The 23186-nt window shown below is 41.7% G+C and overlaps 1 protein-coding gene and 1 pseudogene across 6 annotated transcripts in view; one reads left to right on the top strand and one right to left on the bottom strand.

The window, feature by feature from the left end:
- Cacna2d3 (calcium voltage-gated channel auxiliary subunit alpha2delta 3) overlaps positions 1-23186 on the bottom strand; it is an 823841-nt gene that overhangs the window by 230967 nt on the left and 569688 nt on the right.
- Rpl7-ps11 (ribosomal protein L7, pseudogene 11) lies at positions 21028-22645 on the top strand (annotated as a pseudogene). Its single transcript, XR_015640527.1, has one exon. The product of XR_015640527.1 is annotated as a ribosomal protein L7, pseudogene 11 (transcript).

Consider the following 23186-nt stretch of genomic DNA (forward strand, 5'->3'; position numbering starts at 1 on the left):
AAGCAGCACATCTCCATGGCCTCTGCTTCAGTTCCTGCCTCCAGGTTCTTGCCTTGGGTTCCTGCCCTGACTTTCTTAAGCAGTTACTTCAAAGTATAAGCTGAAATAAACCCTTTCCCTACAATAAAATCCCTAGGACAGGTGGGTTCTGAGGAGGACACTAAAGTAGTCTCTGAGCGATAGAAATGGGAGTTAGTAGAGAGTTAGACATGGATGCTTTTAGTTAGTAGAGGATACAGTCTGTGAGATGTGAGAATCAAGATGAGGGAAGGCCATTAGTGGGAAAGGAGGAATATTACAAATGTCTCTGAGGCTTTTGGAGTAGATATACTTTTAAATGTTACTACTATTTCCTGAAAAGTTGATAACTTTAAGGAATACTATTTGAGAGAAATACCTCTTTCGAGGCTAGCGTTTTAATTTTCCAATGGTATGATTAGAAAGGTCTCACCATGGAGCTCTAGCTATTCTGGAACCCACTATGTAGACTAGACTGACCTCAAACTCACAGAGATCCACCTGCCTCTGACCCCTGAGTTCTGGAATTAAAGGTGTGCACCACCATGTCTGGCTCCTGGAGCTCAGTCTTCTCTACCATTGACATGAATGTGAGATCCCTTGGTCTTGAAGAAGGATCAGGAAGGTAGGCAGCTGGGTAGATGGAGTTCTAGCCCAGGGATGACCTTGGTCACTGTAGCTAAGTCTACAAGGTTCCCTGGGAGGTGAATCCTGGCAGAGGAGTTCTGGAGTTTGGGGACTGTCTACTTGCTGAATATTTGTGCATTGAAGTGGAGAAGCAAGAGGTGATACGCGCAGGGCTCCATGGAGGCCAAGTCCTGACACTATGATAACCAAGTACTTCTAAAGAGCCTTTCTGCCCTGAAGAGACAGGTGTGCTGCTATTCTAATTCGCCTCCTTCATGTCATCTCTATCTCAGAGTTTCACACAGAGCCTCTTGGGGGTGACTGTGGGGACATCCATTGCTCTAGTTCAATAAAGTTCTAGAGTTGAGTAGCCTCTTTTACTAAAATAAATAAATAAATAAATAAATAAATAAATAAATAAATAAATAAATAAAAAAAACCCGGTAAAGATCTATTGATCAAAACAACACCTGTCACTAGGCAATATGTAAAGTTGAAATGGGAAGCAAAGTATTTTCTTGCTGACTGTCTTTTCAAAAGCCTGGCCTACATATGCTGATTGCATTTGTGGAACTGGCCCAATGCCTAAGGTCTTATGAATGAGCAATCACTCCCTGCTCGCTGCGAAGGGGAATGTGTTAATTTTCTTCCTGTGTGGATCTCTGCATCTATCCTTATCCATTCCTTTGCACTAGCCAATGTAGAGAAAGCTCCTAGCGCCTCTGCACAGCAGACGAAGGTCTGTAGATTGGTTTGGCCCCCTAAGCTGCACCTGGTGGGGGAGGGCGGATGCTCTCCGCAGAGCTGAGCTTTGGTATTGTTCTTTCTGTAGGTAGCTGCATCCATTTCTGCCACCCGCTGCCTGGCACCATTGCTGCTTATCTGGCCTCCTCAGTTGTAACCCAACTGCCAAATCCTGGTGCCCCAATTCTTTACTTTGTATCCAGAATAATTTAAAGCATAAACCTGATACTTCTCAGCTTTGTTCGGCTTTTATAGTTATCACTCCAACCCTGAATGTGGTCCTTTCCCTTACTGACTGGAGCTTTGCCCTCCATCCCATGTCAATTCTTAGATGTCCTCATGGAGCCCCATTCACCATCACTCTTCACATCGATTATCTGATGGCTCCTCCTCTGAAAAGTATACCCATATGTTCTCAAGTTCGTCATTTTGGTAAGCATGCAGTGCATTCTGCAATACTCCTGTTCCCTCACCAACTTATTTATTACTTCTCCACATAGGAATTTAGGACTTATCCAGGCCCAGAGTTACCCAGTTCAATGGTGTAGCTCTAGGGGATAGACCTGGATCTGAGCAAGAATTGAGTATAGTCGCTGGAAAGAAGAGATTGGAAAAGAAAGAAAGAAAATAGAAAACAAACCAAATACCAAAGTCAAAAAAAGATAGAAGACAGAGGAAGCGAAGGGAAAAGGAAGGAAAGATAGATAAGAAGAATTAAGGGTGGGAGAAAGAAAGGAGAGATGAAGAAATGGAAGGAGAGGGCAGAATTGTAGATAAAGGAAAAAGGGAAGAGGAGAGAAAAAAGGAAGGAAAAACAAGAGGGAGGAAGAGAGGGATAGAAGAAGAAAGGAGAAGATGGAGGGAGGGAGAAAGGAAAAGGACAGAAAAGAGGGAGGAAGTAAGGGAGGAAGTAGGAGAGGACAGAAGGAGGGAGGAAGAAAGGAAAGACGGAAAGAAGAGAGGGAGAAAGGTAGAGATGAATGAAGGAGAAAAGGAAGAAAAGTAGGGAGGGAGGCCCTAGAGTTTGATATACCAACTTATCCAAAACCATCGCAACTACTTCTGAGACACAAGGACCTGAAATGAAGTCGCCCCAAGTCTGTACTCCAGATCTCTCACCCTTAAGACTGCAGTGACAACATTGTAGAACCCCTGTGAGGACTCCATGGGAAAATACAAAGAATCTCTACAAAGATGAGCATCCCATAACAGTTGTTCTTGACACTGAGCCTTACACCTTCATATTGTAGCATCTAAACATTTCAAGGGTGGTGTTGACCTAGAGTATAAGAGGCCACAGCATGAGGTGCTGTGTCAGATGACCTCACAGGCATGGTATCCATAGCGTCCTAGAGCATTGCTGCCTGATATCATATGGGTATGTGAAGGTGTAAAGAAGCAATCACACTTGATTAAGGACATCAGAAGTGAGCGACTCTTAAGATGGACATTGTGTTTAGTGTTCAGCTCCTATCATTCAGTCTCCATTCTCTGAGTGTGTGGTTGACAGTGACCAGACTGCCATCAGTTAGCTTGGTGCCTTTCCTCTGGGTCTGGCTATAACAATTGAGTCAAATAACAATGAGATCTAGCCTTTTATAGGACAATAGTTCCTTCCATGCTCTTGGGATCCCTTTCCTTCTCCAGTTAGAGTCTGAAAAGGTGAACAGCTAGGGAGAACTAGATGAACAGCAAATGGGCCCAAGAGTAAAACAAATACGTGTCAGGCAGACCAATGGCAGGAAGAATCTAGAGTTAGCAGTGTCTAACTACAGCTTGGCATGAGCGACTGGGCCATGCTGAGGAAGCTGCATTTTTAAAACTGGAACCTTAGAGCTGGCCATCACTCTGGTACACACCGTAGCAAACTACGACTAGATTTTCCTTGAACAAAAAGAGGGATACATCCAAATATTTTCATTAACTGTTCAGCCTCAACTATATCCAAGGGTGATTTCCTTAAAAGATACCCAATACTATGCATGTAATTTCCTTTCAAACACACAGGGTATTTCATTTCCTGAATGCCTGGAAGGTATTCATGTCCTTACGTGAGGCTGCCCAGGGATAGAAAGTGTTTCTCTTACACTGGACTATATATACCCTCTACCCAAGATCACCTCTCCAGATTCTTAAGGTTGGTCTTGTGTTGTTATAGTCAGTCTCACAACTTCCAACTAAACTTTGTTCTGCAGAATGATGAAGGGGGAGAAGAACATGCAAGCAGTAGGAGAAATCGGTAACCTTGCAGAGAGAAAAATGAAAACGAAATCAGGATTAAGCAAGCAAACAGCTACAGCTAAGCATTCTGCTTTCCCATTGCTCAAATTTCTGCCCTGATTCTTGATGTGTATCAACCTCTGCTGAAAAGACTCACGGGGAAAATAACCTCTATTCCAAATACTTTCTGCCTTTTCGTAGTTCCGGTATTATATTACCAAATCAAATATAATGATTTCTCATCATCTAGCTCATGGTAAAGATAGCAATTACTTTTTTTTCTAGCAGTATGCTTAAATTTTAAAAAATGGATGGAAAGACTTCTGCAATGCTATATATAATATAATACATATCATATACACATATATACCACATACACACATACACACACACTATATACATATATATACATATATATATATATGTATATAGTGGTTTCAAGAATCATTCAAGTAATGCATGTTTGTTGCAGGAACACACATAGGAAGCTAGAGAGAAGGCTCAGTTGATAAAGGGCTTGCTGTAAAGCATGAGGACCTGAGTTCAGGTCATTCAAACCTACATAAAAGATAGAACATGGTGGTACATTTCTATAATTGCAGAACTAGGGAGGTAAAGACAGGAGGAGCTCTGGAGTTTTCTGGCTAGCTAGTCTAATTGAATTCTTAAGTGAGAGAGAGAGAGAGAGAGAGAGAGAGACAGAGAGAGACAGAGACAGAGACAGAGACAGAGACCGAACTCAGGTAGAGAGCTTGAAACACACACACACACACACACACACACACACTCACACTCATAGGCACATGCACCATAATACATACACACAAACACATATACCACACCACACACACACACACACACACACACACACACACAAAGCAGATGATGAAAGAGAAGAGGAAAATATATTTAGGCTACCTACATTCATGGCTGATCTTAACATGTGAAATGACAGCATGATGCTTAAGTCATTTTAGTATATAAAAACTTCCTTACTGAATTCCTAAGTTTGTCTGTCTAGGCTGGTTCTGTACTGTCATTTACATGAAGGACACTATATTAATCCTTGTCTTTAAGTTGTTACACACAAGCTCCATCTCTCAAGAACTCAAATTATCTAAAAGACACTGTGTTTTAGTCCAAATGTGCTCAGAAAAAAAACTGTGCCACTGATGTCCACTTCACTGCTCTCAAACCAGCACTGTATCATCTTAGGACAAAATATCTTCCAGTCATATTTAAATGTAGATTAGCTGAATGGGTCTCCCTTATGTTCCAAATGAGTTAAAGGCAGAGTCTGACAGTTCAGAACTCTTTCAAGCCTAGCTAATTCTATTGCAGGGTTACACAGAATAAAGCTTTACCCTCCTCATCCCTGAGGAGCAACACAGGCCTTTCAGTGGAAGGTATAGACCTGATCACAAAAGATCAGATTTTTTCAAACCAGTTTCAGCTACAATGATCTGGAGCTCTGCGCTAGTCATAAAGCCCCGCCTAGATGAAAGGCAAGCCTGCATAAATTATCTACTTGATGGAAGACGTGTTGGGGATGCTGGAAAATTGTAGATTATTAATGGGCAGAGCAGAGCAATTCTCATATTACATATGGCTAAGACTATCAGCAAGGGAAGGCCCTAGACAGTCTGCTCGTTAATGTTCTAACATTTCTCACACTAAGAAGTCACTTCTCAGCAGGCTCAAACTCTGCATTGTATTGGGAAAAATAAGTTTCCAGTTAACATTGTCATTCTTCAGGCTTCTTTGGGTGGTCATCCTGCTGGAAAGTCATCTGAATTGTGGTTCTGGCAATATGGGGGAGCAGATGGTCTCCCACGTCTCAGAGGGGACACAAGTTGGTAGAACCAGATAGAAAGTTCACCAACTTCAGATAAAAATCATCACCCTGATGGGTTGGTGCTTCCTATAATCCATGTGGCTAGCAGTGTCTTGGACAGAAAGGGTTGTCATCAGTATTGATTAAGGTAGCAAAGCTCTCCTCTGCAGCTTTCCTTGTAGCAAGATCTGGACAGGATGTGAACCTACCCAGACCTCCTCTTGAACTCCCACCCGACCAGCATCACCTTTCAACATTGTGAAGGCTTCCAGTTGGAGGCTTGGCTGGTTTTAATTAAAACTTAATTTGCAAAAATGTTTCATAATTTATGCATGTCATGCAATTCCTCTGAGAAGATGAACTTGGAGCCAACTTGGAGCCATATAAGGAGACAGTTGCAAGAAAGTTCGTGGAGGAATGGCATGTAGGAAGGGAAATACCTGGAAAAGTGCAGCCAAGGAAGGCATTGACATTTTCTTTCAGCTTATGTTCACTGGTATCTGTAGCCACTAAGGAGGGTCATGGGCTTCACTTCTGGTGCACTGAGAGCCATAGTTGGCCTGTCATGGCCGTGAAGAGCCAGCAGTGTCAGCAATGGCCAGGATGACCCCACAAGGAAAGCCTCACCATGAGGAAAGGGACAATGAACTTAGCACTCGCCAGAATAGAGGAATAGATTCCCAACCTTCTTAGAGCACAATGCATCAAAGACCTCTCAGCTGAAAATTAATGAAGACCCCAGATTTGTCTATGAAATTATTGCTTTCTTCAGCAGATGTCTTTAAGGGGAGTCTGCAGAAACAAGACAAACCACTGGACCCCAGAGGAAGCAACAGAGTAATTTAACTAGAAACAGGGAACCCTGAAGAAAGATGACCAGAAAGATAGCCCGAATCCCAAACCACATCCTTCTTTAATTTGAAGGGTCTCGAGTCACTCTCTGTGTGTGCAATGAGAAGAACAGGCAGGATTTTCTATAGAAGACAAAAATGAAAGGGACCAGTAGAGAGGAACTATGTGCTACAAAGAAAGGGATAAAATATATTTAAAGGGCTATATGGTTAAAAAAACATAATAAGCTACATATCTCATATATAGAAACAAAGAGCTAGAATTGAGTTCAATAGCTGGTGTATCTGCTATGATGTAACACCAGTGAGAAACCTCACTGTTGGATCTGGAGAGGTGGCTCTGCAGTTAAGAACATAGGATGCTCTCCCAGAAGACCCAGATTAATTCCCACTACCCACATGAAGGCTCATAATCATCTCTTACTTCAGTCCCCAAGGGACCTGACATCTTCTTCTGGCCTCCAAGTGCACTTCGTACATGTGGGGCAAAGACACACATGCAAACAAAACAGCCATACACGTAAAACAGAAAAGTAAAGTAAGCAAAAGAAATCTCACCTTCCACAAAAGTCACACCCCCAAAATAAAAGGACTGACAGGAAAACTGTGTTCTTCATAGATAACTCAACTCATTAGCAAGTTTATAACACAAATCAAGATCAGTAATGACTGTAATAAAATGTTAATGTAATTTTTAAGAACATGTCAAAGTTCTTGTTAAAAATGTATGTTATTGGGCCAGTGAGATGGCTCACTGGCAAGATGCACTTGCACATGGTAGTCTGATGACCTCAGACTGGCCCCCAGATCCCACAAGGTGGCAGGTGAGAACTAACTCAGAAGTTGTCATCTGAACCCTGCACACATGTGGTAGCAAGCAGATGCCTGATACCATGCATGTGCATGCACATGTGCACTTGGACACGCACACATGCATGTGCACGCACACACAGAGAGAGAGAGAGAGAGAGAGAGAGAGAGAGAGAGAGAGAGAGAGAGAGATCTTTGCTATATAATCATATAAAGTTTTTATCTTGGTATATCAGTGAGTGTATTCTGTACTACAGTAATGTTTGACCACCAGCAGCTTTCCTTGGGCCTGTAGGAAGTTCTCTGGGAAAGCTGGCTTGTACTGACTAATAACAGGATTTACAAATGTGGAGTCTATACCCTAAGGTAGGGCAACAGCTGAGGGCTCTGAATACATCCTGAAATTTCCAAGATGCTCCCAGGTTACAAACATCATCATTGACACTGTGCAAGCGGCAAGACAGATTGATTCCAAAGCCTTATTTTGACCTTGTAGCCAATCAAGTTTTATAAACAAAAATCCAGTCAGTAGCCCCTCAAAAATAACTTTAGTCGCCTATTTGCTTTATGTTTCATAAAGTAAAGGTAATAATGAAGTCATCTGCCTGCCCAAGGACTACAAGGGACATGTGTCCTGCTCACCAGCCTGCCTTTGTGAGACTGCTGGACTACTGCAGGTTGATTTGGGTCACGTCTGGGCAGGGGAAGCCTGTTAACACGCTAGGCCTGTTCTGTCTCTCACGCTGCACTTTCTTCCCCCTCCCTATAAGGCTGGGGTTTGGCAGTCCTTAAAGTACACTTTGCCAAACACATGTTTCTATAATTTGAAATCTGTGTGTGTTTTCAGTGGAATTTTTTCTTATGGTCTTGATTAATTCACAATTAAATCGTGAATCGGAATAACTTCTATCCAATGTCTGCATCTCTGGTGTCTTCCTGCCATACTGTAGGGGGGTCTCTCACCGGACAAAGTCTTGTCTTATCGGTGGTCCTAGGAGATGGAGCTCACTAGGCAGATATGCTTCTTAAGTTTCATCTGAGAGCTATGGGGATCCAGATGCAAAGAACTGAATGCAACCAGTCTGGTTAAATATGTGCATATATATTGTGTGTCTTAGGTACAATAGAAGCATCCTTGTCTGACCAAATTAGCTAAACTCAATAAGGTTTCCTAGCCTGAATCAGGATAAACCAATCCATTGAGTCCTTTTAAAGGTGAAACAAATGAATAGTCTTTTATCACTAGGTTTCTGATTAGGGTCACTGTGGAGTGACTAATACTAGATAAACCTGACACAATGAGAAAGTTGGATGGAGTACAAGACACACATGTTTCTAGCCAACAATTCATATAGACCGTGGTTCTCAGACAAGGCGCATGAGGCAAGCTCTAGTCCTTTCACAGGAACTATTTACAAGAGCGCAGAGAATGGAGGGGGAGCCCGCGAGAGCTTGGCTGGCTGCATGCAATTGAGAATGACTAGATCAGAGACCAGCCAAGCAGTACAGCAGGGTTAGCACTGTAGAATCATGAGAGCAAGAGAACTGTGCAGAGAAAGAGCTCAGGATCTAGGAAAAGCTCGTGCTCGTTGACTCAAAAACAAGTGTGTCTGAAACAGCTCATCCTTGGCCTCCAATGACACTCTGAATTCTTAAGTTTCAACCTTCAAGAGCAGAAAACTTGCTTAATTGCCTGATAGTAACACTAGGAACCTAGGAATCCGTGTGGCTTGTTCTGAAACTGAACCAGTGCTAGAGTGAGTGAGCCACTGCATTTGTCCAATCAGAGCCTAAGAAGGCCTGTACTTTAATACATTAAATGACTGCCAGAAAAAAGAAAACCCATTAATGCTTCTTAAGGGAGGATAAAATCAAGGCATTCCAAAAGCACAGTGCCTACTACAGTCATTTTATCTCTAGCTGCTCTGGAGACAGGAAAATAGGACTCTTCAGGATGTAAACTATGGATTAATATTTTGATATTAAAATACAAAGTGATGAAATTATCAGACATGGGCTTGAAAATAGCAATGCAAATATCAAATGTTTAAAGAAAACCATGAATGTAATGAATAAAGAAATGAAACGTAAAACATAATAAAAAATCTAAGTGAAAAGAGACCCCTAAAATTAAAAAAAAAATTGCACCTTAAAATTTTACCCATTTATTTGTATTCTGTATATATGTGCATGGTGTGTGCATGTGTAAATATGCACTTGTGTGTGTAGGATGATGTCGTTATGCAGCAAGGCAGGTCTAGGATAAGGCGAAGCCTATCATTGGATGAAAAGGAAAGGTAGGTGGGAAAAAGTCTAGGAAAGAGAAAGGAGGAGGAGAAGTGAGGGAATCAAGATGGAAACAACAGTTAGGTGGGCAGTTTATATCTTTATTAAACGGCAGTGAGTTTACTGTGTGGATGTATTGTGGACTGAGAATTTAACACATAAATCTGATTGTTGGGTTACAATTTGTTGAATCCTGATTTTACCAGGTAGTTGGAAGTTTATAGGTTAACTACCAGGGGGTGGTTGCTGGGAGCATGGGCAGAGTCTGTGGCAGGGAGCCGCAATAGGCCAGCCACTGCTGGACTTCTAGAACCATGATTTTACTGGGTAGCTGGAACCAGAGAGTTCAAGGCTAGCAGAGAGCTGCTGGGAGAGAGACTAATCTGAGATGAATTAGCGCTAGTTCCAATGGCCTGTTGGAGCCCGAACAATTGACAGCCAGGGTACATGCGGGAACCAGTTCCACCACTTTTTTATTTTTTACTGCAACGTGTGTGTGTGTGTGTGTGTGTGTGTGTGTGTGTGTGTGTGTGTGTACACATGGGGGTTGTTTGTGTATGTGAGTACAAGTATACATAAGGCACCCGGCACACATGGAGATTGGAAATAAATCTCAGAAATCAGTCCTAGTCATCTATCTACCTTGTTTAGGACAGGGTCGCTTGTTCTTTGGCACTGAGCACACAGGGCTTGCTGGCTGGTGAGATTTCAGAGTTTCTACTGTCTCTTCTTTCCACCTTAAACAGGAGCTCTGGAATGTGCTACTGTGCCTAGCTCTTAGGTGGCTCCTGGGGATTTGAACTCCAGTTCTCGTGCTTGCACACACGCATTTTACCCACTGGGCCATCTCCTCAGCCCCTAGACTTTTGAAAGTCAATAAATGGATATGACTGACCATACACTGAAAAATAAATAATAATAAATACCAACAGAAGGAAAGGGAAGATAAAGTGCCCCACAAAGAACCTGCAACTTCCTGAAGGACGAGGAGAAACAGGTGAGTGCTTGAAATTCCAGAAGAGCTTGGAGCAATGGCGGTACAGAGGAAATACCTTGGAGAATAATCGGTGTGTGGTTTAAATTTGATAAAGGTGATTAATATACCAATACAAAAATATAATTAGCCTCAAACAAAAGAAACAAAAGTACAATAACATTGCTGAAAGCCAATCTTAAGTACAGAATATTTAAAAGCAGTGGATAAAACAAATAGCCTGTAGGATCCAAGTTAAGAATGGTGGCTGACTTCTCAACCAAAACAATGGAGGCCAGATCAGAACAGAATGGCTACTTTAAATATGTGAATAACAACACAGAGACCTAGAATTCTGTAGTGAAAATAGCCCTCAACAGGAAGGAAAAAAAAGAGCAGCTCACTCTTTGTCAAAGTGTTCTGCAGGCTGAAGGAAGATCTTGCTGAAGAAAAATTATTCCAGGTAGAATGCTAAATCACTACCAAAGAATGAATAGAACCAGAAGGGACAAGATTCATGGAAAAGGGGCATTGTATCATTTTAAATTCAACTGTTTTAAGAAATATAAAACAGTGCACTGTGCGGTTCATGGCACAGATGGAGGAAAGGTGTAAGCTAACATGGCGGACAGGGTGGACGGGGTGGCAGGTGTTCTACTCTCCACTGGAGCGGCTACGAGAAAGTAGATCATGAGGGTTTAGAGACACGAAGGATTACCAGATACCACTCAGAGGGTGCAATGCATAAGGAGACAGAGCTGGTATGGTGAGCTTGTATCCTAGTGCTCAGAGAATAGAGGCAGGAGCATCAGGAGTTCAAGGCCGGCCTGGGTCACCTGAGACCCTACCAGAAAAACAACAACGATAACAAACAACAGGAAAGACAGGAAGAAAAGAACAGAAAACCAGAGTGTACAAATATATACTCCTATGTTGATCTTTGTAATTATATACACTGTCTGTCTATATATAAATTAGTAATAGTTACAAATAGAACAATATATATATATAGTAAATAATTATGGTACCTGTTTTCCTACCAAATATTCATAACATAATAGTGTTAACTCTAACAACACATAGATATGAGTATATATAATCATTTAGATACAAGTTTGTACTGTTACTTATATAATTTTAAAATAGATAAATATTATTCACATTTATATAGAGAGAAGGTACAAAGTATATATATATATACACATATACATATATATATACATTCCTTATATACAATATCATATCCTAAATACTAAATAGTATAAATGCATTAAATATAAAATGGTTAAATTATAATCAAATGGTAGAAATATTTAGACTGGAATAAAGAAAATGGAGTTTCAAATATATTTATTTTAAAACTTGTCTTTTGAATCAAAAGATATGTAGGTAAAAACTTATAGAAAATGTATATCTTAGAAGAGTAATCAAAAACAAAGTTAGGGTGCCTACATACTAGAATAAAACACAGTATAAACTTCATGACAAAGAATATTGCCAGGGATAAATGGAAATATTTCATAATGATAACATAAAAATCGTCCATCTTCATGTCTGCTCTAACATGACATGTATTATACAAAAACATAAAAATTGTTAGAATAAAAAACTGGGACTTTCAGTGATATTACCTCTTCTTCAGTAACTGGAAAAGGCAATTGGCCAGGGAACCAGTGGAGTTATAGAAAGACTGAACACTATAAACCAATTTTTTATCTAAGTGGCATTTGCGAGACAAAATACAGACTGATTATAGAATGTACTTTCTTTCTAAGCCCATAGGAAATGATCCCCAGGAAAGACCATATATAGTGCAATAAACCAGAATTAATAAATTAACAATTACTTTAGTAATGCATGGTACATTCTCTGAACATGGGTTAACAGTCAGTGATGAAGACAAACCTTGGAAGGCCCAAGTATATTTGAAAAGTGGCACAGTTTTAAGTAATTTAATAGTCACAAAATGTCCTAGCCACTCAGAAAGGAAGCAGAGCTGGGGAGGGGTGGGGCTTTGGGGGGGTGTCACAACAGCAAAGGGTCTAACAGCAACAGTCTGTGTGTCTCCATAAGGGCTAGAAAAAGGACCAAGGCAAACACAGAATTAGCAGAGAAGAAATAAATGGTAAGGAGAAAAATGAGTATGGCAGAAAGTGGGCAAACAGTGGGGTAAGAACGGCAGCATCCCAAGCTAGTCCTTTGGAAATGTCTATAAAGATGAAACATGGAATCAATCCCATAAATTGGCAACATCAGAAATGAGAGAAGCCATCACTATAAATAAAAGGTATCAAGAGAATAGTGAAAGGCTATTATGAACATCTTTAGGCCAATAAATTCAGCAACTTAGAGGAAATGGAAATATTCCTTAAAATGTAAATCAGCAAGATTTACAGGAGAAACATAAAATCTAAATAGCCCTATTCCTATAAAAGAAATAAATTTCCCACGAAGAAAGCTCCGGGCTCAAACGGTTTCATTAGTGAAATCTAACAAATATTCCCAACACACGGGAATCTCACAAAAACCTGTTTCCAAGATGTCTTTCAGACTTTTTTACTTTTAAAATATGATTTTCTGACTGTACAAGAAGTAAGCTGCAGACTTATATCCATGCAAGCAAAACTCCTTAATAAAAGAATAACTAAACTGAATCCAGTGGTGTATTAAAAAAAGTACAGGCTATGTTCAAATTTGTTAATGGCAGGAATGTAGGGTTATTGTATTCTCGTACTTGGTGGCATCAATTGTTATAATTGCCACACATGCCAGTTGTGTAGATGGCTGTGTTCCTTCAGTGACCCAATGATGACTCTTCCACACAGAGAATAGAGGTCTCGAGTCCCTAGCCTTAAAGTGGGCAAGACTCTGGTGAGTGCCTCAATCTAGACCGCATGAAGGGAGCAGCTGAATGTGGCTTCCCAGGACAAAATTGTTAAAACGTCTCTACTTTGTTCATAACACTAGGAGTGACCACACTGAGGGACAGCAAATGTGTGGCCAGGGCAGGTCCCCTCACATGTCACATGAGAAATGCATCGAGAGTCAGTACCAAACACATGACATGAAGGAAAAGATGTCTCCAGGTGACACTAGTGTTCAAACACCAAGTTACGCCCATCCTTTTGAGTCATTCCAGCAAGGACCACGGGTGCTGAGTACAGCCAAGCTCTACTCACTCTGCCCTGTCTAAATGCCCATAGCAGCTTCCGACCATGTGGTAAAATGAGCAGTGAACATCACTGAGCTTTTAAGTGACAGTGACCTCCACATAGCAGCAGTGGTCCAAAGCATATGTGATTCCTCTCTCATTGCAGGAGACAACACAACCCCTAAGGGTGACTTGCAGAGGTGGTGGGTGTGACGAGCAGCCACTTTATCTGCTAAGCCCTTGTAAATCACGGTCTTCGAAATTCTCACCAAAGTTACATCCTGAGTCTCTAGGAGGCCTTGGTCACACCATAACCAAGAGTGGTCATGGTTCCAATTGGCCTTCAGTTTCTTTGGTGTTGTATGGGAGGCACCTGAAGTGAAGTTTCCATGAGCCTAGACCACGGTGCTATCAACAGTTAACTATTGAGCATTTAGCAAGGACCATCCCCCATGCCTCTACCTGTAAGGTTCAAGGAGTTCATAAATTTGCGTCACTTACACAAAAGTTGATTGAAACACAGCCATAATTACTGCTTGCCAAAAGACTATAATGACCCAGAAAGTAGCGGCTGCGAACCAGTCATTCCTGCTTTTCCCTTCACTTCACAGGACCGTTCAGGGGGTGCACTGAGAGCTTCTGAACACTGTGAGAGTAATGTGCCTCTTCCCCAGAAGCTCAGAGACTTGGGATGGCCAAGATGGGTTGGCCTTTTTTATTGTCTACGGTCTCAGTTTCTTTGTCCCTCCCCACTCTGTCTCCGGTCTTTCCCCACCCTTTTAGAAATATCAACCAGTTTATTCTCTACAAAGAGACATGAACTCTGGCATCGGACTTGAATGGAATATCCACAGGAGAAAAGCAACAGCGATTGTCTGGATTCATCAGCTGCTTTACCTGGGGCGGCGGCGGGGAGGGGGGGGGCGGGTGGCAGCACAGAAGAGCTGTGTTTTGCTTGCATAGACGTCTTTCAGCAACAGACTTGTGATTAATCTCTGAGGTGAACACCACAACTTACTCTCAGGCCTTGTAGTTGGAGTTAGGATGATGCCATCCTCCCTCTAATCAAAAGATAGACATGTGTCTCCCAAGACCTGTACTCTCCATCCTGGCATTACAAAACGAGTTCAGAAGATGGGGAGTGGGGGAGAGGCCTGACTGCCGCCCCCCCCCCCCGGGTGTTAGCTAGAACCAGGAGGCATGAGGAAAGATGAGCAGGACTCCACTAGAGGGCATGCGTTTGTGGATGTTGGCAACAGTTGTGATGCTGAAAGGAGAGGTGAGATTTAGCTGAGGCTAGAGTCGCACAGAGCAAACCAGTTGGCTGATGAAAGACAGGTTACTGACCTCCTTTGGGTGCTTAGATACAGCACAGACTGAAAACAAACTAACACTTTGATGTTTCAGGAGAACAGAGCAGTAGATCTTTAACCATAGACATCTGCCAAAGCTGAATTCCTCTCATTGCCAAGGAGGTTTGAGACACTAAGACAACCAATACTTGGCTATCTATTCCAGCAGGTCGTGACTACTCTGTGGAGCCAAGGGATCTTGTATGCCATGGGTCAACCAAGGTGACTTTATGTGTCCTCAGAATTGGTCTCACTAGCATCACTGGCTAAGAGAGTCCAAGATGGACACCTCAAATCAGCTGCCTGCTGGCTTGTTCTGATTTACTTTCTGTTGTTGTGAGAAATACTTCATTAAAAAAAATAGGGAAGATGGGTTTAGCAGTTTATAATCCCAGGTCGGTCTCTGCTACATAGGTGCTACTCCATACAGAGTCCTGAGCAGAGTTAAACGGATGCATTCATAGTGCCTACTTGCTTGCAGACAGCTAGCCCTGGCTACTCTTATATTACCCTAGACTCCCTGCCCAGACAGTGGTGCCTGACATGCATGGGTTAGCACATAGGACAACTTAATCAAGACATGCTCTAGACTGAAACTCTCTACCTAGGTTGTAATATATTATATCTAGCTAGCATTTAAAATTAACAAGCATGTGCCCTTCTGGATAGAAGTGTGTACTTGTCATGTTCTGATAAAACACCAGGGTGTCCCATTAACCCAGAGCATGTCACAAACCAAGGATATTCAGAGCACTAACAAGTAACACAGAGATGACAGCACATTATGGACATCTGTGATGCATGGGAAAAGAGACCATAGAGATGGCCACATCACCCACAGAAGTGCCACCATCGCTGTTGTCCAGTGTCGTGCTCATAAGGAATTGTCAGGTGTTTACCAGCTGCTAGTGTGAGGGTCAGGCAACACTTTGCAATGTTCAAAAAAAATGCTTGGTTTATCTCTTTTTAAAATTAAAACTAAAGGAATCTGGTCACTTTTGAGACAAGTTAATTAAGTCTTATCTGTCTCAATGTGATTGGCCTCTATTTTAAAGTAGAAAAAAATCAAACTGGCAAAAAATGTCCCTTTAATTAAATAAACCAACAGTTTTCTCATTCTAATAAGCATAAACTATTTGCAGAAAAGATTTTATTTAAATTACCCAGAGCGATTACTTTAAATGCACAGTTTGGTTAAAAGCTACAGTCATAAATAATTAATTTTTCATTTTTTAAAAGAATTATGCAAATTTTAAACTACAAGGCTAAAAGTGGAAAGGAGCTAATCACCAAGCTTCCACTTCTCTTCCTTGTTCCTCTGTCTCCACATGCCTGACTCTGATGGGCTCTGAGTGAAAGGCACATCCACCCCCACTGAGCATGCTCTGATATAGCGAGCTAGATCTGATCATTCAAGTACAACCCGTGAGCTGGGTAACTATGTAATTGAGCTGGGTAAACTAGGTGACTGCTGCCTGTGGTTGGTCTCCAGATAATGCTGTGCACATATAGTTATTAAACTCTTGCTGATGAAGGAGATACCAACTTGATTGATCATGACTCATTCCCAAATTACCTGCCATGTGCAAGAATTATGGTAAATAGGGAGCACTTGGAGAAATAAACTTTTTTCCTATGAATTATTCACATTCTCTCTACAACAGAAAGGACAATGGAAATACAAAGAAAGATTAGTGGTCTTTGGGTAGACCCTAGGTCGGTAACTGGTTAAAGAAAATTAGTATTTTTGATTGAATGTGTAGAGGGAGAGGGGTAGATATCTGGGAGTTGACACAGCCTGAGACTCCACGATCTTTCACCTATGTTCACTTGTCGAACAGGAGACATACACCCAGCTCATCATGGAGCCAAAGCTCCTTCTAGACAATGGGCTGGTATCATGGTATCAGAAGCCGGCAGAGCACAAGGAGCAAGTGCCAGCTCAATTCAGTGCTGTCCCCAGAGCATGTGAGCTTGACGGACAGCAGCTCCCCAGCTGCTACCTGCAGCTCCTTCAGCTGCTGGAGTTCCTCAGCCTCAGGAGAGAGGTGCCCAGGGTGACAAGAGAGGTCAACATTTGACTCAAGAGGGTTGCAGTTGATGATGGTAGAGGCAAAGATGTCAAATCCCAGAATGTCCCCAGCCCAGACAGACACTGCCTAGAGGAACCCATGAGGAAGCTCCAGATAACTACTGGATCCATGAGAAAGACAGGGAGAAAGCTCAGCAAAATAGTGTGATTTGGGCCAAAACTACCCAGATTTTCCTAGCTTCCTGATAGAATATGAAATAACTCACCGGTTTTAATTTTAACAACATGTATGTTCTAGTATAGAACATGTATGTTCTAGTATAGGAAAGAGTTTTGTTTGTTTTAGACAAATGATTTGACTGGACAATTGGGCAGGTATTGAATTCCTTTCAATAGCTCAGTTTTATCATCAGCAAACACAAGCAACAATGACACCTATCTCATAAAATGATATATATTTATACCTAATGATAGATTTAAATTTATATTTAAAAAATTTTTGTGTGCTTTTGTTTTTGACATAGGATCTCACTATGTAATACAGGCTGGCCTTGAACTCCTACCTAGATCTCGAGTTTTTGCCCCTTGAGATTTTGCTTTAGCCTCACAAGTGTTGGTATTACAGGGTGCCGTACCATGTCTGATAAGTAAATACATTTGCTCTTACATTTATCTAGAAATGTATTTTTGATATAGCATTTTGACCCACACTTGGACAATAGTATCTGATAGCTACAGCTGTAATGTTTACAATCATTTCAAGCTGGTCAAGCAACAATGCATGAACATAGGAAGAGATTCTTTTCTTTACTCATTAACTCTTACTAAGTTAAATACCAGAACTTGAGAATTTGTGAGAAGCCTCTTAGAGCTAACTGGCTGTGACAGCTGACTGTGGGCAAATTAGTCCTCATGGCCTGGGTCATTACTATCATGATGAGGATGTCTATGTTCATATGCCCAATTTCACTTGCCCTGCTTATGATCATTCATAGAGGACCAGATCTAGTTATATAGAGAAAGGGAGGCCCAAAAGAGGAGCTGATTTTGTGAGGGCTCAATAAAGGGAGAGGGATGGTCAGTTCTTTGCATCAAGAGTCCCGTTTGGGGGAACTTCGAAGTAACTTGGAAGATATTCCTTCCTCATTCCCCAGAGGACACTCATTAATAAGGAAATTTATGCAAATTAAGTAACCACTACCCTCAAATATGCATGAGAATTATTTTGAACTACAAACAGCTAAGAAACAGTAGGTGAAGAAGGAATTCTGTGGCCTCCCACTCCTGCCTAAAATCAGAGCATAAATTTCACCCCTGAAGGCTGCTTGCTACCCTCTCCCCACCAGGGCATGCAAGAGAGAGCACTAACTTGTCTCCAGGATCCCCCATTTGCTTCCCACCAAACATTACTCAACCCTAGAAGCCCAGGTCACCTGTTCATTTGTGTGTTCGTTTAATCCTGTTATACCACTGTATTGTATTGTTCTTTGTTAAAGTAGTATATAGGCTTCCAAGCCTAAAGATTTGGGGAAAGAAGAAGTTTCAGTTATCCCCACAAAGCATCTATCTACATATGAAACAAGAGAAGGGGAAAAAAGAAGCTTTCCATACATCCCATAATCCCATTATAGTCACTAACTAAGGCTTAGGAATTGTAAGGGTTTTGCCCATCTCTCTGCTACAAACCCAGTTTTATACATATAAACAATCTGATTATGTCCTATATATTTAAGAGAAAAATGAAAAGCTTGGAATGATATAGATAGTTTAGACAGGGGACAGAGAATTACAAAAATATACTATGCTCAATATGTCATAATATCTAACATCACAGGTTTAGTTAAAAAAAAAAACCTACACATTTGGAGCTGGAAGCACACTTCCAGAGGACCCATATTTGATGCCCAGTACCCACAACCCACCTCATAGCATCCATGACTCCACTTCTGGGGGACCCAATAACTTCCTCTGGCCTCCATGGACACCAGACATTGCATACAAAAATTTATGCAAAAAACCCACTAGTATGCGTCAAGTAATTTTTTTAAAACCTAAAGAAAATCTTAGTAGAGACCTAAATTAAAGCATGACTAAATAATTTTGTAAAGAGATAGTCTGAGCTGACCAAATATGCTAGGCCAACAGAATCTGATTGTATTATTACCTTGCTAGCTTGTTATGCAAAACGTTAAAGTTTCAGAGTTCAATTGCTCTGAAACTCAAAGCAACTGTGATTAAGGTTGGGGCAAGAGCTACATGCTTAAAAATGTATGTGCCGAGAAACACCCACAGAAAAAGACTCATTTTGAAGCATGTGAGGATGGTAACATTGGGTTGTTTCCATCTTTCTTTTGCTGCTAGCTGAAATTAATAAGTACCAACCACAGAGTTCTCTCGAATAACGATGTCTTCCATATCTCCATGGTGCGAAATATGGAAACCTAACAACAAGAGACAGCAAATTGAAGTCGTAATTCATGAGCTCGTACACCTAATCACATAAAGAATGAGTCTTGGGTATGCAAGCCACATGCAACGATAAATAAGACACAGGCCCTATGAGGTGTTACAATGTGTGTTCCCAGCTTCAGTGTTTCATATGTAAAAATTTATGGTGTGCTTTCTTTTATATCATGGATAGATCAGATGGATGCAAAATTGCGTACTGTCTAGCAAATGGGTAAAACTCGAGGGATAACCTCACCACGTTCACAGCTTTACTACTTTAAGCCTAACTCCCTGCACAATTGTTTCTTATTTATTTACCTATTCAATAGGTAGAAAGCATTAGCCCCTGGGGCAGGTGACAGTGGTAGACTTAAGAGACATGGACTTGACTGTCCTGAAGACTGGAGAGCTACAAAGGCAAGACAGCCATGCTGTGTGTGTGTGGTGTGGCATGGGGTTGGGGATGGAGGGTAATGGAACCAGTGGGAAAGTCCCATGGAGGAGGCCATGCTTACAAAGAGAATTGAAGGACTCCATAAGGATTAGGAAGACAGAGCCAACTGTAATCGGAACAAAATGCTCTTCTGAGTGAAGGTTAGTTTACTATTGATTCATACACGCTTTAATTTGTGTGGCATCATATTGTGTGATATGAGTATACAGCCAACAAAGAAAAGAAAACTTCAGGACCACTGCATGCACAACTTAAAAAGAGTAAGCCAGGGAGATACATAAATCTATATGTCTAAATGGGGGCAGGCAAGATGACTTAGTGGGTAGAGGAGCTTGCCACAGAGCCTGATGGCCCAAGTTTCATTCTAAGATCTCCACGGTGGAGGAAGAGATCTTCTCCTCCTACAAGTTGTCCTCTCTGCCCTACCTGCCTAAGGTCATACTAGCTTGTCCAACTGAGTCTTTGATGTTTTGATGTCTTTATTTACACACTGGGGGATTCCTGGACTGTTCCTGAGGTCTGTGAACACACTTGCACGTGAAGTCATTTAACACAATGACTTGGGCTACAACCCTCTGTTTCCTCAGGAAAACTGTACATAGTCGGAATAGTGACAGATTTCTGACACAGTGACAGCAGTTCGAGTTATGCAAAAATACAAGATGTAATGGTTGCTGTCATAATGCCCCCAACCTCAAATTCTTTTCTGATGTATGACTCATCCAATACTTAAATTCCAGGACATTTAAAATCCTATCAAACGTTGTTGGCACGAACAGAGACGTAACCTCAGGAATGATAAGGTTCTTTCATAAGTGTAGATGCCACTTTGCACTCTATCCTCTGCCACAGCACTGAGAAGGCTCCGCAGAAGTGCTACACATTGCAGAATTATAAAGCTCTTATCTTGGGTTGCCAAGGCTCTGGCAATGCAATTCAGCTCCAGTTGGGTTTCAGTGTCTTCATCTCCCAAAGCAGGTGCAATGGGAGTTTGCAAAACTCGATAGACATAGTATAACTCAAGCCCGTGGGTCAGAACAACATCTCTAACTTCACTGCAGGCTTTCGTGAGACCTTGGCACCTCTGGGAAGCAGACTGTGGGGTTAGATCCCCCATCAGAGCACATATGGGGATGGAAAAATCTGATTGGGGGCATCTTATCTAAGAGTCGCCCATCTACATATAAGTGATAAGAGCTGAATTCCCTCTTTCTTCCGGCTGGAACCATGGAGTCTGTACCAGAGAAGGAAAAGAAGGTTGCCGCTGCACCAGGAACCCTTAAGAGGAAAAAGGTTCCTTCTGTGCCAGAAACCCTTAAGAAAAAGCGGAGGAATTTTGCAGAGTTGAAGGTGAAGCACCTGAGGAAGAAGCTTGCCCCGAAGACACTGGGAAAGGCAAGAAGGAAGCTCATCTATGAGAAGGCAAAGCACTCTCACAAGGAGTACAGGCAGATGTCCCGGACTGAGATGCGCATGGCTAGGATGGCGAGGAGAGCTGGGAACGTCTATGTGCCCGCAGAACCAGAATTGGCCTTTGCCATCAGAATCCGAGGTATCAATGGAGTAAGCCCAAAGGTGAGCAAGGTGTTGCGGCTGCTTCGTCCTCAATGGCACCTTTGTTGAGCTCAACAATTAACATGCTGAGGACTGTGGAACCATACATTGCATGGGGGTACTCCAACCTGAAGTCAGTAAATGCGCTCATCTACAAGCGAGGCTATGGCAAAATCAATAAAAAGCGCATTGCCTTGACAGATTAACTCCTTGATTGCTCGATCTCTTGGTAAATTTGGCATCATCTGCCTGGAGGATCTAATTCATGAGATCTATACAGTTGGGAAACGCTTCAAGGAAGCAAATAACCTCCTATGGCCCTTCAAACTATCTTCCCCACGAGGTGGAATAAAGAAAAAGACAGCTCACTTTGTGGAAGGTGGAGATGCTGGCGACAGGGAAGACCAGATAAACAGCCTTATTAGACGATGGACTAAGGCGTTGCCCATGGTATTTTTATAATCTGGTCAGTTAATAAACAGTCACAGCTTGGCAAATTGAAGAAAAAAAAAAAGAGCTGACTTTCACCTGCATGGTTTCAGTTACCCCATCGCCTTGGGCATACTGCTCAATTCCCCTAGTGGAAGCTGAGACACTTACAGGGGCCCTGGGTTACATTTCCATTATTGAGGATCTCAGCATCCTGATTGTCCTCACTGTGGCTCAGGCAAAGCCATCACTGGAGGGAAGGAAGCCTTTGAGCATCATCCCTCACTGCTGACCAGCCATTCCCTGCTGGCTTCCTGGTACACTAGAAGGCCAGCATACAGTTGAAAATCCCAGTATGACAGTTCCTTCTTGTTGTAGATGATTCTAAAAGCTGCTCCTAGAATGACTTCCAAGGCAACAAGGGACAATGACCTTGGTAGACTGTCACTTGGTCCTTTTCAACCAAAGCATGGCATAGAGCTCCCAATAGGTACATGGCAAACATACCACACAGACCAGTGACCCTGATTCAAGGCTATTCTGGAAGGAAAGGCCATCCATAGCCTCCTCTCACCTGGCCCTGCTACTTATTTATTTGTTTAATTTACTTATTTATTGTTTTAGAGGTTGCCAGAATTGGATTATCCCAAATAAAAGAAAAATTCATTCAATAAAGCTACACATACTGAACACATCAATAATAAATATTCTTAATTGCTAGTTACCAATGATTAGCTTTTATTAAGCAGTAGCTATATGTTTGGCCTAGTGTCGAGCATTGTTCTGTTTTTTTTTTTTGTTGTTGTTGTTGTTGTTTTTGTTTTTATTGTTTGTGGTTTGTTTGGTTTTTGACCTTACCAAGTACAGAAGATCAGCACCATGCTCCCATTTTATAGAAAAGAAACCCTGAGAATACATAACCCAGCAATGCTCTGTAGGATGTGAGTCACCGTGGGAGGCTTCAGGATAGACATCTTGAGAACAGTATATATGCAAACTTTGATCTTCATGGTTATCTACTTCTCTCGGTAAGAATAGATGTCCTGAAGGCTGGAGAGATGGTTCAGAGGTTAAGGGCACTTGCTGTCTTTTGTAGAAGACTTGGCTCAATTCCCAGCACTTACACGCAGCTCGCAACTGTCTGTAATTCTAGTTTCAAGAGATCTGAAGTCATCTTCTGACCTCTGTGGGAACTGCATGCACACGATACACTTATATACACACAGGGAAAACACTCATACTCATCAAATAAGAATAAATTAGTCTAAAGGAAAAAAAGGAATAAACATCCTACATAGTATTTAACTAACCAATCTGGGAGGGGTTTTCAATGGCTATAGCAAACATTACAAATGGTGATTATGGGTAAAATGGAAGGTGTCTATTCTGGCTTGGAGAGACAT

This window comes from Rattus norvegicus, chromosome 16 (assembly GCF_021556685.1).
Source record: "Rattus norvegicus strain SHRSP/BbbUtx chromosome 16, alternate assembly SHRSP_T2T, whole genome shotgun sequence".
Classification (NCBI taxonomy): Eukaryota; Metazoa; Chordata; class Mammalia; order Rodentia; family Muridae; genus Rattus; species Rattus norvegicus.